This window comes from Macaca nemestrina, chromosome 6 (genome assembly GCF_043159975.1).
Source record: "Macaca nemestrina isolate mMacNem1 chromosome 6, mMacNem.hap1, whole genome shotgun sequence".
Lineage (NCBI taxonomy): Eukaryota > Metazoa > Chordata > Mammalia > Primates > Cercopithecidae > Macaca > Macaca nemestrina.
Window position 1 is genome coordinate 80,874,422 of NC_092130.1, and position 15,570 is coordinate 80,889,991.

Sequence of the window (15,570 nt, forward strand, 5' to 3'; positions counted from 1 at the left end):
CAGATATAGAATCTCCAAAGGTACCTCAAATAAAGGAAAATTCAAGATGTTTCTTGTAGAGGAAGAAAACCAGCAAGTGGTAAAGGTCACACAGATATTAAACCAGAAAGGACTCATTCTTTAAGCCAAGAATTGAATCCTGAACCTGGGCTGCCACTGTGAAAAGACAAAGCCTTAGCTACTAAGCTAAAGCACTGGGCAATTTCCATTGCTCTTCCCAGGAGCCAAGAATGGTCAGTTTTGAGTTTGCAAAGGCTTTTGACTACTGAAGACAATTTTAGAGCTAACTATAACATGAACTCCAAAATTCCTGTTCCCTGCATGACAGAGACCAAGAGAAAGTACCACCAGATGATTACATGGTCAACCTATCAAGGACATAAAACAACATGGAGACCTTATCCAGTTTTTTTTGTTTGTTTCAGGGACCTGCAGCAAAGTTTCTTACTGGCCAGCATGCTGTACCATCTTGAATGCCAGACTTATGGGATCCTAAGTCCATGCCTTATCCTAAGTTACCTCTCTTTATGACAGAATGACACAGAAAAACAAATTAATAGCACAAAGTACACCAGATATGCTAAAGCTTAGGACTAGTCTTATAAATGTTTTTTTCTACTAATCAAACCATTGCAGAGGAGATAAACAGTGATGTTTACCATTTTCAGTCACACACATGCACACACACAGAGAGAGACAGAGAGAGAGAGAGACAGAAAGCATTGCTAATGGCAGGCTGGGAAAGGTAAGGAGCTTGGGCAAGTCAGAGAAAGACCCACCCATTGCACTAATACTGAATCAAAAGTTCAGGCTGCTGCTTCTTGATGGCACAGGGATCTTTTCCAACAATCCCATCAGCTCTCAAGTTTCCCACTTTGGGAAGGAAAAGTCCCCCATGTTCCATGGTCCCGTATATGCCTAATCCTCTCACCAACAGCTGTCAGAAAAGAGTGCAAGGCAGATTTAATTTTTTTTTTTAATCAATTCGTCATTTAAGGTTTTTATTTGTTTTTCATAAACTTCTAAAATAAAAATATTGTAATCTTTTTAGAATCCTCTGCATGTGAATAGGCATCCCTAGATGAGACAAATTTTGGAGCCCTCCTTTTTAAATGTACCTCAGTGCGCTGTTCTTTATTTGGAACGTTCCACTGAAAGTTATCTTTAGTAAAATTTTGCCATTTCTATAAGATATTGCTGCTCAGTTCTTCAGAAATTAAAAATTCAATTTTTTTGCCTCAAATACTGGCTTTGCTCTCAGGTTCCCTTGATTAACTTAGCCAGTGTTTTTTCCTACCTAAGCATGCAAGAAAAATGAAGCTAAGGAGTGGAACACAAAAATCCACGCACATTTCCAAAAGCCAAATTTTACACCCTTACTACCAGTTTCTTTTTGACCCTGTCAGGTGTAAGAAGCTTCTAACTGGATGATTATTATGTACAATTATTTCAAAAGTCATTCTGGCAAATGTCTAAATATTGCAAATGAGTTGTTTTTGAAGTTGATGAAGGCAGTGATAGCTACTTTATACAGTTATTTAGCATTAATTATATTTATCACTGTTATTAAGAATCATGCACTATTTTAAAAAATACATATAACTACAGGTTTATAATTTTTACATCTATATGGGAAATTCTGTCAATATCATTAGCCCCTATTTTATCAAAATTATGGAAAATGTCATTACTATATATTTCTCTTCTATCATTATGGGGTTTATTTTCTGTTTTTTTGTCGGGGGCGGGTATTTTTTTTCTAAAGTACAAGATTTGTTCAAGAGATGAAAATAGGACATGCTCCATGGAAATCCCCAAGTAGAAACCTGTGTTAACTAAGTCATCAAATTCTCTGTTTTGGATAAATTGTTACTGACATCATTCGGAGACAAAAAGAAAAACAATTTGTTCTAGAGAAGCAATGACTCATTTTATATTCCTAGTCCATTTTTTTGTCAAACATTTTCTCAGTTCTACTGAATCCAGCTTCAAACATGTTCAGAATCAATTTCAGCATATAAGTAATTCATGATAAAATAAATTAATTAAATATTGGAAAAATTTAGTTAAAAATAATTTTTCAGGAAAAGAAAAGGGAGCACAGATTAAGTTAACAAAGGTGAAGCAAGTGATGGGTTGATTGCTCAGCATCACAATAAAAGCTCCTCCAAGGCTTCTCTTAGGGACAACTAGAGTACACAGGTATAATTCATTTATTAGATTGCTATGAAGAAAACAATTTTAATTTGATGATGAAGAAGTCAACCCCACATTTCCAATGAAAGCAAAATATCCAATTATTTCAAGGACTGAGCAATTTAACTAAATGCTAGGTCCTAGGGAACTATGATAGGAATCAAATTTAGTGGTTTATGGAAGTTGACTTAATTTTTGTCAAAAGTACATCTATTTTATAGTAACAACTAACTTTTAGTTCTCATTTTATAATTATATTAAGAAAGAATCAAAGTTCTCCTTTTCTGTCTTTGCAAACATAAATTTGGGAATTTCAGGTTATAGGAGAAAAGAATCAAAAATTTTCTATGACATTCAAATGCTGAGAACTCCATTAAACACTGTCACTAGCCCAGGCACTTGCTCTACCATACCAGTTCATGGTGTGCATGACTCAAACTGGGGTTTCAGCAAAACCACACATTATTACACGTTGGACACTTTCATTATCACTCATGAATGGTGCAAACAGTGAACATTAAACCTACAACATATGCAAGATTGGGATGGAGCATGGAAACAGGGCCTCTGCAGTGAAAAGGGTATTTTTCATTACTAGAGTAGGGAGAAAAAGTAGAATGTTGATGTGTCTGGTGACAGAAGAAGAGGATACCCAAATGTTATGCAGATTTTTGAATAATTATAATAGGAAATAATATATTACCACAATAGAAAGTCTTAGAAAGAGCCTATTTTAACTAACCAGTAAAATACATGTAATGTATTTTATAATTTCCCCAAATTATTTGTAATTATTGATATAGCATAATTAGCATGTTGTATACAATCAGAATTTAATATTTAAATAATGATGCAGAGTTTGAATCTTGGTGGTGATATATTCAAAGCCATAAATTAATTATATTAACCCTCATGTTATGGGCTAAGAAAAGAGTTCTTGAGAAAGCAGTGGGGCAATGTGTCCCTTTTTATGATTAACTCCTAAGCTGTAACTAAAGGAAGAATAATGAGTTTGCTATAAATATGCATTGTGACAAAAATGGGAGTTGATATTTATTTCTGAATAACTTTGTGTGAAAAACGGCTTCTTTGATATTTTTAAATGTAACATTTCTTATTCTAAATTAAGGAAAAGACTGTTCATGGTGCAATGGAGAAAAATAATTTATATTGCCATTTCTCATTTCTACCCACAAATGTCTCTCTCTTCAGCATAACTCTATTCTGTGGGCTTGATTTATAATGATTTTTTATTTTCCAAATAAGTTCAACAAAATATGAATTGTTACTAGTGAGAATGGTTCAAATATATATGTAGTCATTATATATGAGTCTTAAGAATCTTCAGGCATTTTAAAGATGGCACACTGTATGTTTTGAGAAACAGCATATAATATTTTATAAAATTTCAGATTATAAGGGTACTGCAGGACCTTGAAAAGAAACCTAGAAAAAAAAATTTAATTCCTCTTCCAAAGAATTTACTTATTCGACACTTGATGAAGGTCACTTTTTTGACAAGGAAAATATTCTCTTGAATCAAGTAATTCTAATTTAGACCTAATCACAAGGATATTTGGAGCAAAGGGTGGAAAAAGGCAGTAATTTGAGAACATCATGTTAAATTTATGTTGTCACTAGAAAGGCTTGCAAACGTTTCTGATTATACTTTTAAGTTGCAATAACTTAAAAAAGGTCCTTTTTAGCCTGTAACAAATCAATGCACTAAATATACCTATATTAGCATAGTCAAAGATAATATGTAATATTTAATTTTAGTCAGACTATGAAAATAGAAGAGAATGAGAAGATACAGGAATGAAAGTATCAATATTATTGCTGTTAATGGGAAGCATTTTGTCATTTTAAGGTGATAATTTAACCTTTTTCAGGCATATGAGACATAAACATTATAAAGCACCTGTATCAAATATGATCTTAGCAAGACTTTTTCGGTGAATAAATAAACTGAAAAATCCTCCTGGAAAAAAAGATAGGTTTGCCAAGTACTGACTTCTTTGAATTATTTTTGAAGAAATTTTGATAGAGATTAACTGTTACTCAGATTCTCAAAATCTAATTAATTATATCTGCCAACACAGCAAACGGGTGGGTGAGCAACATAACTGTGGAAGTGGAGGAAGCTAAACTGTCAGGAGTTGGAAATCCTAATTGTCTTTGAACAAAGTGCTCAATAATACAGAAAATATATAGCAATCGTTTTTGGACTAAAAGAGTCAATAAACTTCAAAAATTCAATAACCTCCTATTTCCAGGGAGTTAGATGGAATTAAAACTTTAAATATTTATTAATAACAACTTTAAAAAATTGTATTTATTTAGCCTTTGTTGAATGAGAATTTAATATTCCTAGATGTTAGAACTAGAGCTTAGAAATATCATCACTTGGATATGGGTCTGGCTAGCTACCACTCAAGTGAAAACGTATTTCATGAGAATTTAATTTTTACTGAGTGTAATTTGTGCAAAGATGTAGTGACTTGGAAAGCTCTTCAATGTAAAACATCTTAGGAAAGAAGTTATTGCTAACTAGACTTGAAAGAGCTAATGAATCATTCACTGGAAAACTTCACTTGAACAGGAAGTACAACACCATTTTGAATATTGCCTTTTTCATTTAAATGCTGGAATTAATTGTAAAGTAAATCTCACCCATTCCCATTAAGTCCTAAATAAGTGTAGTACGATGCAGTTTACTGATACTTAAGACAACCAAAGAACAATTTTCACACCTCATTGCTACACATAAAAGAGAGGTAAAATGAAATCCAGGACACATAATAGGAGCCCTGTAGGCTCTTTGATCACTCATTATGTGGATTTTTCCCTTGTAATATCACATTGATTTCCTGCTTTATACACCAGAACTAAAAATAATTCTGATCATATGTAAATGTTGCACGTATTATTAGAACTCTGGTAAATGCTTTCAGCTCAAGTGATTGAAACAGATCTTAATTTTTCATTTGCACAATCTTCAACAAATCATATTTTCCTCATCTTGTATTTCTTGTCAGTGTTAATGGGGCCAATGTATACATAATTTCAGGATAATTAGGGTATTTGATTAATCAATATATTTATTTCAATTTTAAATAGTAACAGCTCAACATTCTCTCACTATCCTGAATTTTAAAAATAAATAAATAAAATAAAGTGTTATCAGGATATGTTTATTTAGATGTATGTATATATAGGTACACAGATAGATAACATGAGTTCTGATTTGTGGTTATTAAAGAAATTATGCACACAATTTGATAAAATTGTTTAGAAAATGAGTGTAAATTCAATTTTAAAAATCCTCAAAACATTAACTTGAAGTGTCTCTGGATTACAAATGTTATAGGAAATTATCATATTCACTGTATTATAATTAAGAGTATGCACTTTGTAACAGGTAGGAAATCCTGCTTTTCCACTCAACCACATGTGAGATCTTTTGCAACTTCTTATTTCACTAAGCCACAATTTGCGCATTTAAAAACTGAAATAATACAAGTCACTATTTCATGGAGTTGTGGTATTAGTTAAGGTAATACTAACAAAGCTCTTAGCTGAGCTTCTGACAAAAGATCAATAATGAGAATCTGTCCTTTTATTATTTATCTTTAAATATATAGTCATACTAATTAGGCAATCGACTCCAAATTATAGCATTTGGACTTTTTTCTTAGAAAAATGACTGAATAAATGAAAGCATGAGAGAAGTACTCTGTGATATATTGCTATTAAGGGCAAAACCAAATAAGCACATCTATTCCTTGCACATTAATTTTTGTCATGCCTTGTATTTTATATTATTTATATATCCAATTGAAAGTGGTACAATGATGATGAGGTTAATAATAATAATAGAGCCTAATTGCCTACTTACCTAGAGTTAGTTTCAACTGTTATATATACATAACAGTTCGTTGGATAGATCATTGGATAGATCCAACAGATCATTGGATAGATGATCTACCTTTAGGTAGATCCTTTAGGGCTATAGATAAGTTCCAGAAAGACAAGCCTAAAGATGTATGCTTGCTATGGGTAGTGCATTACCAACGTAGGCTGTCTCCAAATAAACCAGGAAATGGTAATTAGCTTTTACATGAACAAAATTATTAATCAAAATGTAAAAATATTGTTTTAATTTTTATTGAAACGTTTTTGTATCATAGGTAAATATTAATTATGAAAAAGTAAAAACTAGGTAACTGTGAGTAAAATTTATACGTTCTCATGTAAGTTCAGGAATTCCTGAATTTCTAATTGGTGGTTTCTAAGTCCTCACACCCACCCCCATTTCAAACCTCACCTCCTGTGCTCCACTTCAGATTTGGTACTATAGCTGTCTTAAATTAAAAGATTAGCAAATCCTGAAAATCTTTAGCACTGACAGAAAAGTCTTTTGTTTACTACTTCAAACAAAAAGGTTTAAAAGCCACTCACAAAAGGAAGAATTGAGAAATGAATTCATAAATTCCAGAGATAACTTCATTCAGAGATTTTTTTCATTCATTATAATGAAACGCTAAAATGAAGATATCAGCTACCTAAGACACATTCCAAAGCAATGTAAGATACAAAACACATGAAACAAGGTAACAGAGGTTAAATAACTTTATAACTTCTCACTCCCAAAAGGGTAAGAAAGGGTAAAAGGAGTAAAGTCTGAGAGGTTATTTTTAAAGAACATTTCTTTAGAAAGAGTTTAAGAACTGCACCCTCCAAGGGAAAGGGCTAGGGAATGCTGCATCATAAATAGAATTCAAGAGAAAAAAGCTTTAATCCTATTATTTGTTTATGCTCATCTTTCAGTTTGAAGACAAGGTAGACTAGTGTCTGAGTCACGTCTCAAAAGAACCTAAGTTGCAAAAGGTTGGTTGAAGCAACCTCTGGGATCAGAGTAAAGGCTAGGACCTAGGAAGCACTCCATTTCTAAGAGCATGTGCTGAAGAAGATACAGGCTACACAGCAGAAAAACAGCATAGTAGTTTCTTGTATCATATAGCAGAAGAGGTAAGAGGTCTGAAAAAGTAAAAGGTAGATCATTGGATAGATGATCTACCTTTAGGTAGATCCTTTAGGGCTATAGATAAGGTCCAGAGAGACAAGTCTAAAGATATATGTTTGCCATGGGTAGTGCATTACCAACGTAGGCTGTCTCCAAATAAACCAGGAAATGGTAAAAAAGATATATTCTTTAAAATTGTGGCACATTCCAAGGAGCACAAAACAAGTTCTTTCTTTTCTCATACCTATTCTGAAAGAATTTAAAAAACAAAAGTGGTAATATTGTTAAAGGAAAAACAGAAGTTGATGCAAAACCAATTGTTCTTAAGGAAGGTTTACAGAATTAGAGGGGAAAAAAATAACACAATCCTAACCTTAGGAAGCTACAACTTATAAAAGCAGAATTCAGTAAGATAACTTGTCAAAGAGATGGTAAAAGAGATCATGGCAAAAAAAAAAAAAAAAAATGCAATACAGAAGACAAGAGAGGTGAAAATTTCAAGAAGTAGAGAGTTATTGGCTATGCCGAACATAAGGTCATGTAAGATTAGGATTTAAAAAGGTATGTTTTACCTTCTTGAGAGAGTTCTCATGGAATGATGTAAGCTGAAGTCATTTGAAGCTGGAAAATGCATTTATTTTTTAAACAATGGAGACATTTCTATAATAGGTTTTCTATCACAGAAATTTTGAAAATTCTGATAAAAGTAATAGCAACTCTTTTTGTCTCTACCACTTCTTGGCTATAAGTCCTGAGTAAGTCACTTGACTCAGGGATTGCTGGAGTTGATAAAAGAAGATAATTTTGCAGAAATAGCTAACAATTTAATTTAGTTTAAAGGTCTTGAAATGAATATTTTTTTCTATCAGTATGGATTCTTTAAAGAGGTATTTATACATGTTTATTACAGATTCTATAATCATATCAGTGCCACGCAGTAACATTCAAACAATACATTTTGTTACTGTAAATGTCTAAAATTTTTAAAAATAATGTTTTGGAAGAAATAAAAATTAATTCTAAAAATGACAGTTTACTTTAACATAGAGTTGCAATTAATTTTTGCTCCTAAAATGAACAAGCCAATGTACAAATAAATAAGTAAAATTATATACAATTATATAGTAATAAACATTTTTTCCAGATAACTGTAACTCAATATCACTAATGTTATCCTTATTTATATAAAATGACCCTCAACACAAAAAAGCAGAAAAATGTAGATCAGAGAAAACTAATTTAAAGTAGTATATTTCACTAATTACTCCCTGAGCAGCAATACCTAACTCCATTTAAGACATAAGATAATCTTATTAAATGTGAGAAAGAGTATGGCAATATAGGTGATAAAATTTGAATCATGCCTAACAAAGAATTAAGTAATAATTGACTGCTATAATTTAAGTAAATATTTAAGTTATTGATATATGATAATAACGTGGCCAAAAAAAAAAAGCATCCAAGAACTGATTTCATGAAACAAAAAAACATACTTCAAGATATGTTTTAATGTCACCTCTGTAAATTATCTCAAAATTAAATGAACCTGTGAATGCAATGATATAAAGTACAAGCTAATTAACTTAGACATATGCTAGCTTAAAATTAATTTATCATACCTTAAAGTTCAACAAAATTGCACAAAATCATCCTTCAAAGAAGGATGTTTATCTCCATGAGATTTAGAAATAATTAAGAGGAGCTATTAAATAGTTTATTGTTGAACAGAGCCTAAAAATGACAAATATGTCTGATTGTCCATTTTGAATGTCCTGTGAGATTATCACTTATAAAATGTGACTTTATATTAAAATATGTTACTTGAAATATTATTGTATTAGAATATTTTTATGTATGCTAGAGGAAATTTTAATCTTTTATCACTTTAATCTGTTTAGAAAATGAAATAAAGGCCGGGCGCGGTGGCTCAAGCCTGTAATCCCAGCACTTTGGGAGGCCGAGACGGGTGGATCACGAGGTCAGGAGATCAAGACCATCCTGGCTAACACGGTGAAACCCCGTCTCTACTAAAAAATACAAAAAACTAGCCGGGCAAGGTGGCGGGCGCCTGTAGTCCCAGCTACTCGGGAGGCTGAGGCAGGAGAATGGTGTAAACCCGGGAGGCGGAGCTTGCAGTGAGCTGAGATCCGGCCACTGCACTCCAGCCCGGGCGACAGAGCGAGACTCCGTCTCAAAAAAAAAAAAAAAAAAAAAAGAAAGAAAATGAAATAAAATATAAATCCCATTCTTAAAAAATTGCCAGATCTTGAGAAATGATTTTCAGTAAGTATATGTATTAAGCAAACTATAGTTTATATTTTTCTATTGGAATGTAAAAGCTTATATAATAAGAACTTCCATTATTTTTCTTTTTTCAAATGAAAGTGAAACATGAAAACACATAATGAAAGTAAAATTTAACAGTGGACAATAAACATACACATAGATACATAAAATGCATATATATAAACATGAGCATTTTATAAGTATATATAATGTGTATATATATATTTATAGCTATCATCACAATATATCTTTGAATCATTTATTATATTTATAGAAAATCAATTGAGTAAAATAAAGATTTTAGAAAGACTTAAATATATGTATTTCATTTTAAATTATGGGGGAAGATTATAGTAACTAAGTTCCAGATAGCTCCCAGTGACTCACTCGTTTGCTTTTATTCATTGCTTCTGTAGCCTTCTCCCACATTTTATCATGGTTGATCTGTGTTATGTCATCAATAGAATATAGCGGAAGTGATGGGATATAATTTCTAAATCAGGTTATAAAAGACACTACGAATTCCCTTTTGCACTTTTTGTCTTTGTCTCTCATAACTGAGTTTGGAGAAAGCTGACTGCCATGTTACCCTATGCAGAGGCCCATGTGGTAAGGAAGAAAGCCCTTCTGCCAACAACCATGTGAGTGACCTTAAAAGTGGATCCTTATTTCAATTAACTTAGCAAAAGAAAACCCACAGAATTATTAACATATCATGACACAAACAAGCATCAGGAAGAAATATTGAGTAAAATTTGTTTTTATACTTTCTGCCATCCAGGAATCATTTAGGTAGTAGTAACAGTATATAATTATCTATTTCTATATCTCCTGTAATTTTTACATTACATTTACATTGCTACATTTTCCTAAATATTAATATACCAGTTTCTACAATGTGCTACTATTTTATTTTTGGCGATGACTATTTAGTAAACTAGTAGAAGCAAAAGACCAAAAGTTATCTCTGTACTAAAGGTCAGATGAGACAAAGAACAAAAATAAGAAAATGTCCAAACAACAGAAAATCCACCTGTGACACAAGTGACCTTTTCTTGGATAATGACATAATGTATTTTCTTTTGTATCAAAACTACAATAAAAAAGGTTATGTGATTAAATATATTGTACTTTAACTATATTTTATTGCACTATTTATAATAAGGACCTTGGCAAAACTTAAAGTTGTTGTAAAATAGATCATTTAAATGAGTTGCATGTATCTTGTAGGATTTTGTAACTTATATTTGAGAAAGCTAACATTTCCCTCCTAAAGATTGATATAAATAAAAATTTGTTGTTTGGACATTACAGAGAATCTATAACATTGAACTAGAATAAAATGACATTTAGATTACTTTGCTTTTTGATTAATCGCTATCACACCACAAATATAAAGAAATTGAGTAGGGCATAGATTTCAAAATGGAACCCAACAATATTCAGTCCTGAAGGCAACTGCCAAGTATAAAGAAGCTAAGAAGTTAGCTCAAGGAAGTTATATGTCCATATGCATATACACCTGTAAGATTATGCCATCAAATTATACACATAAGTAAATTTCTGTCAGAAAGTTCTACCATTGCTAATCTTCATAAAGTAGCCCACCTATTCAAATGAAACATATATCTCATATTCATGGCCTTCAATGATCCTCAGCCATTAAATCTAGATTTTTCTTGTGGTTTTCTTGTAAAGAATGTAATGTGTTAGAAGAGAAATCATATGATCTATGAAGTCGGTTAAGAAAAATATATTGAGGTCACTGCTTTACTATTGGAATGCTATTCAAGGCCAGCTGCAATGAAAAAAGGTCTGGTTATTGTGAGAGCACAATGCTGTGAGGAAGCCCAAACGAACACGTGGAGGGACTCATTGTTATAGAGAGGTGCCCAGCCAGCCATGAATGTTAGCCATGTTTGACCTTCCAGACAAACCTAAAAAGTACCAGTGAATGGCTGCAGTTGACATATTAAGCAAGAGGTTATCCCAGCCAAACTCAACATGAATTCTTGCCACACAAAATTGTGATATAACAAATTATTGGTTTGCTGCTTTAAGCTTTAGGGAAGTTTGTTACACATGAATAGATAACCAGAATGAAATTTGGTACCTGGGACTGGGGAGTCAATGTATCAAAAACTCTAAAACACTTGGCATTGCCTTTAAAGCTGAGCAGTGGGCATGACCTAAAAGAGCCCTAAGATGACTTTCATTGAAAGCTGGATGAGCCTGAAGGAGACAGTTTATAACCATGAACATGAGACAATACCAAGATGAGACAATGTTATCGAAGACCATAAAATAACACCTTCTATGTAAAGGCAGAAACTTTGGTAACACTGTCTCATACAGTAACATGGAAATAGAAAAGGTATCTAATGAATTCAGGTATACGTCTATGCAGATTTACTAGCAAAGAGTGGAAAATAACATAAGCCTTACTTCTTATGCATATGATAAAAAAATTTTAAAAGAATGAAGAACTGATTTTTAATGTACAGTTCTGATAATAATTTAAAGTGAAATCCAGGCTTTGTGGCTCATGCCTGTAATTCTAACATTTGATGAGACGAAACTGGAAGGATAGTTTGAGACCAGGAGTTCAAGATCAGCCTGAGCAACATAGCAAGATCCCATGACTGTAAAAAGTAAAAAAAAAAATATATAGCCAGGCATAATGGCATGTGCCTGTAGTCCAAACAACTAAGCAGGCTGACAGGAGAGGATCATTTGAACCCAAGAGCTCAGGGTTACAATGAAGTATGATCATGCCACTGCACATCAGCCTAGGTGAGAGAGAGCAAGAACTTGTCTCTAAAAATAAATAAAAATTAAATAAATAAATAATTAAAAATGAAGACAAATAAATAATTTCTCAATTTGAAAAATAAGATGATCTCTCTTCACCAGTCTCTCTTGGCAAAACATTTTTAAACTAAGAAATGTCTTCAGAGATAGAAATGAAAGATTATGCAGAAGAACAACAAACCCAGGAGTTTGTTATTTTAAAAAATTAATAAGATAGACTAGTAGCTAGACTAATAAAGAAGAAGAGAGAGAAGATTCAAATAAACACAATTAGAAATTACAAAGGTGATGTTTCCACTGACCCCAAAGAAATACAAGTAACCATTGGAGACCACTATGAACACCTCTATGCACACAAACTAGAAAATCTAGAAGAAAATGATACATTCCTAGACACATATATCCTCCCAAGGATGAACGAGAAAGAAATTAAATTCCTGAACAGACCAATAACGAGCTCGAAATTGAGTCAATAATGAATAACTTACCCACCAAAGAAAAGTCCAGGACCAGGTGGATTCACAGCTGAATTCTAACAAATGTATAAAGGAGACCTGGTACCATTTCTGCTGAAGCTATTTCAAAAAAAAAAAAAAAAAATGAAGAGTACAGACACATTCCCAAATCATTCTATGTGGACAGCATCATCTTGATACCAAAACCTGGCAAGCACATACACACACACACACACACACACACACACACACACACTTTGCAGGCCAATATCCTTCATGAACATAGAAACAAAATCTCAATAAAATACTAGCAAACTGATCCAGCAGCACATCAAAAAGCCAATCCACCATGAAGAAGTGGACTTCATCCCTGGGATGCCAGGTTGATACAACACACACAAATCAATGTGTGATTCATCACATAAACAGAACTAAAGACAAAATCCACATAATTTTCTCAATAGGCATTTGATAAAATTCAACATCCCTTCATGTTAAAAACCCACAATAGGGGGGCGGAGCAAGATGGCCGAATAGGAACAGCACCAGTCTCCAACTCCCAGCGCGAGCGACACAGAAAACCGGTGATTTCTGCATTTTCAACTGAGGTACTGGGTTCATCTCACTAGGGAGTGCTGGACAATCGGTGCTGGTCAGCTGCTGCAGCCTGACCAGCGAGAGCTGAAGCAGGGCAAGGCATCCCCTCACCTGGGAAGCGCAAGGGGGAAGGGAATCCCTTTTCCTAGCCAGGGGAACTGAGACACACAACACCTGGAAAATCGGGTAACTCCCACCCCAATACTGCGCTTTAAGGAAACGGGCACACCAGGAGATCATATCCCACACCTGGCCGGGAGGGTCCCACGCCCATGGAGCCTCCCTCATTGCTAGCACAGCAGTCTGTGATCTACCGGCAAGGCAGCAGCGAGGCTGGGGGAGGGGCGCCCACCATTGCTGAGGCTTAAGTAGGTAAACAAAGCCTCTGGGAAGCTCGAACTGGGTGGAGCTCACAGCAGCTCAAGGAAACCTGCCTGTCTCTGTAGACTCCACCTCTGGGGACAGGGCACAGTAAACAATAACAAATGCAGCAGAAACCTCTGCAGACACAAACGACTCTGTCTGACAGCTTTGAAGAGAGCAGTGGATCTCCCACCACAGAGGTTGAGATCTGAGAAGGGACAGACTGCCTGCTCAAGTGGGTCCCTGACCCCTGAGTAGCCTAACTGGGAGACATCTCCCACTAGGGGAAGTCTGACAACCCACACATCACAGGGTGGAGTATCCCCCTGAGAGGAAGCTTCCAAAGCAAGAATCAGACAGGTACACTCACTGTTCAGCAATATTCTATCTTCTGCAGCTTCTGCTGCTGATACCCAGGCAAACAGGGTCTGGAGTGGACCTCAAGCAATCTCCAACAGACCTACAGCTGAGGGTCCTGACTGTTAGAAGGAAAACTATCAAAGAGGAAGGACACCTACACCAAAACCCCATCAGTACGTCACCATCATCAAAGACCAGAGGCAGATAAAACCACAAAGATGGGGAAAAAGCAGGGCAGAAAAGCTGGAAATTCAAAAAATAAGAACACGTCTCCCCCGGCAAAGGAGCACAGCTCATCGCCAGCAACGGATCAAAGCTGGACGGAGAATGACTTTGACGAGATGACAGAAGAAGGCTTCAGTCCATCAAACTTCTCAGAGCTAAAGGAGGAATTACGTACCCAGCGCAAAGAAACTAAAAATCTTGAAAAAAAAGTGGAAGAATTGATGGCTAGAGTAATTATGGCAGAGAAGGTCATAAACGAAATGAAAGAGATGAAAACCATGACACGAGAAATATGTGACAAATGCACAAGCTTCAGTAACCGACTCGATCAACTGGAAGAAAGAGTATCAGCGATTGAGGATCAAATGAATGAAATGAAGCGAGAAGAGAAACCAAAAGAAAAAAGAAGAAAAAGAAATGAACAAAGCCTGCAAGAAGTATGGGATTATGTAAAAAGACCAAATCTACGTCTGATTGGGGCGACTGAAAGTGAGGGGGAAAATGGAACCAAGTTGGAAAACACTCTTCAGGATATCATCCAGGAGAACTTCCCCAACCTAGTAGGGCAGGCCAACATTCAAATCCAGGAAATACAGAGAACGCCACAAAGATACTCCTCGAGAAGAGCAACTCCAAGACACATAATTGGCAGATTCACCAAAGTTGAAATGAAGGAAAAACTGTTAAGGGCAGCCAGAGAGAAAGGTCGGGTTACCCACAAAGGGAAGCCCATCACACTAACAGCAGATCTCTCGGCAGAAACTCTCCAAGCCAGAAGAGAGTGGGGGCCAATATTCAACATTCTTAAAGAAAAGAATTTTAAACCCAGAATTTCATATCCAGCCAAGCTAAGTTTCATAAGTGAAGGAGAAATAAAATCCTTTACAGATAAGCAAATGCTTAGAGATTTTGTCACCACTAGGCCTGCCTTACAAGAGACCCTGAAGGAAGCACTAAACATGGAAAGGAACAACCGGTACCAGCCATTGCAAAAACATGCCAAAATGTAAAGACCATCGAGGCTAGGAAGAAACTGCATCAACTAACGAGCAAAATAACCAGTTAATATCATAATGGCAGGATCAAGTTCACACATAACAATCTTAACCTTAAATGTAAATGGACTAAATGCTCCAATTAAAAGACACAGACTGGCAAACTGGATAAAGAGTCAAGACGCATTAGTCTGCTGCATTCAGGAGACCCATCTCACATGCAGAGACATACATAGGCTCAAAATAAAGGGATGGA